Genomic DNA, 2,582 nt, shown 5'->3' with positions numbered 1-2,582 from the left:
GGGTCCAAGCTGTCAGGGGCAGTAACGTTTTTTCGCGAAATACAGAGGCCCTTTCGGTGGGTCCAAGATGTCAGGTGGAGGAATCATTATTTTGCGCGTAATAAGGAGTCATTTCCTTGTGTGTGGCCATGGACCCAGCTGCCAGCCTCTCCACGTACAGTCCACTTCAGATGCATGTCGGTCATTGACCACGTTGACCACGCACGCCGAGAGCACCAGAGCGATGGACGACGGCGAGGCCTAGAAAGGGAATGACACGGAGGCAGGGAAGACTCGGCAGTTTTTCCCACGTGGAGGGGTACGACTGTACGAGGGTTTACTGGTTCGTCTGCCATCGCCGGAGAATAACAACAGGTGTGGATGAGTACAGGGACGGCTAGGCCAGGGATGGGAGTACGGTGGGGCGGTGAGGCCTGCGCGGCAGCACAGCCGGCCGCGGGGAGGAGGGAGTAGGTAGTCCCGCCGGCGCTTGTTTGAGCGGCTAGAGTAGGAAGAGTAGAGATTGAAGAAGCGCGACGGCCGTTGGATGGACATCCAACAGTATACAGGCCATCTGTGGAAAGCCTCAAATATGTGGAAAACAGCATACAACCCATCTGCCATTATTTCAAATAATTTACAGCCCATTTGCTAATTCTTACGGGTTTTTTTGGAGCCCATATTCTTTTAGTTAGCATTACAACCCATATTGTGGCCACGATTAAAAAATTATACGAAATTTTGCATATGTCGGTGCGGTCTGGACTGTTTTTAATCTCGAAATTTCGAGTCACATTGAGATTGATTTTAAAAATAAATGTATATCAATATAAAATCCAATAAATTGTCCACGCATAAAAATCAATGTAATTTAAAATCTCGAAATGAAAAAAAGATATTTGAAACTAATTACCGGTTTGATGTGTTTTAAAAATATACAACCCATTTCTGATTACTGATAGGCCATTTTCTCAGCCAGCCGAATGAAGCTCTCCTCGTCTTGAAAGATTTGCAGCCCAACAGGCCTAATAAAGCGACTTACTTGACAAATCACAAAAAACTGGGCTAGCCATTTTCAAAAAGAAAAAAAAACTACTGGGCTGGTCTGTGGTAAACATAAAAGAAAAGGCTGTCTAGACAGGCCAGAGTGTCCCGCACAGCCCAGTTGACACCCTGCTTCCGTCACAAAAACAAATTAGATAAATGCCACTCCAATTATGGCGATTCATAAAAATGCCACTGCAATTTCCAAACTTTGAAAAATGCCACTGCAATTTTTGCAAACTTTAAAAAACGCCACTGCAGTTTGCAAACTTTGAAAAACGCCACTCCAGACTTCGAAAAATGCCACTAGAAATGGCATGAAATGGTATTTTACAAAGTTTGGAAATTGCAGTGGCATTTCTCGGATACACCAGATTTGGAGTGGCATTTATCAAATTAACCCAAAACAAAAATAACTGGGCGAGCTGCTGGGTCCCTGGTGTCAGCCGCTCGTTGTGCAATTCTCTCGTTTATTGACTACGTTGACAATGGCATGGGACCCAGATGTCAGAAATCCACTAGGAGGAGCCATTTTTTATTGGTTTGAAATAAGGAGGCACTTGCTTCAGTACTGCCATGACCTTGGCAGGTCCGTGCTGTCATCCTCTCCACATACAATCATCTCCTGATTGTGTACGCGTCAACTTGCTAGGCCCACAAGTCAGCCTCTAAACCCATGGAGGACAAATACAACTCATTTAAAAAAATAGCAGCCCATTCCATACGTTCAAACGGAAAGTTCAACATTCAGAGCAAAGTAACAGGTCTGATCCACATATAAAGTACTGAACTTCCACGTTGACAACCATCATAGCCAAGTTAACTATCTACTCCCACTAACACTCTAGTAGCGTACAAGTACTAACTTACTTTTAGCTAACTAGACGATGCCGACCGCCATCTGCTGTCCATGCTAAACGCTGGCACCGGCGTCCTCCGCCTCGCCTCGGACTTGCCAGAGGTGCGATAGGGTGCGTTGCTCGCGCGCGTTGGCCCTTTCCACGCCGGCGTGGTCCACCGAAGCTTCGGCTTCCAAGCGGGAAACCCACTTGACGAGCTGGTAGTAAAAATCGGCGTCGCGAATGTGTGCGTGCCCGACAGCCTCCAGGGCTATTTGCCGGGCGCCGGCCTTCACGTAGTCGGCCCAGTTGCGGGCGCTCTGCTCGCGACTCAAAGCGTCGGTGCGCTGCTGCTCCATGTCCCACTGGCAACACAAATCGGCGATACGCTGCTCCTCCGCCAGGCGGTCGCGCTCCAACAACTCCTGCTCCTCCGCCATGCGGTCGCGCTCCAACAACTCCTCGATCTCCGCATTGCGATCTAAAGACAGATAGAATGCCTCCTCCCTCCGTCTGCCTTCCGGTGAAAACCCGAACACTAGTTCCGACGGTGACTGCCTCCGGTGTCGCCTACCGCGGACGGGCGGGGGCATGGCGGACGTGGCGAGTGACGTCGGGCCGGTGGGGGCTTATGATGATATGGCGAGTTGGGTCATGGTGGCACCAGAGAAGGCTGGGAAATAGTACTTATAGGCGGAAGGTAGCGCGACGGTCATCGGA

This window comes from Triticum dicoccoides, chromosome 2A (genome assembly GCF_002162155.2).
Source record: "Triticum dicoccoides isolate Atlit2015 ecotype Zavitan chromosome 2A, WEW_v2.0, whole genome shotgun sequence".
NCBI classification, from domain to species: Eukaryota; Viridiplantae; Streptophyta; class Magnoliopsida; order Poales; family Poaceae; genus Triticum; species Triticum dicoccoides.
This window is presented reverse-complemented; position numbering follows the sequence as displayed.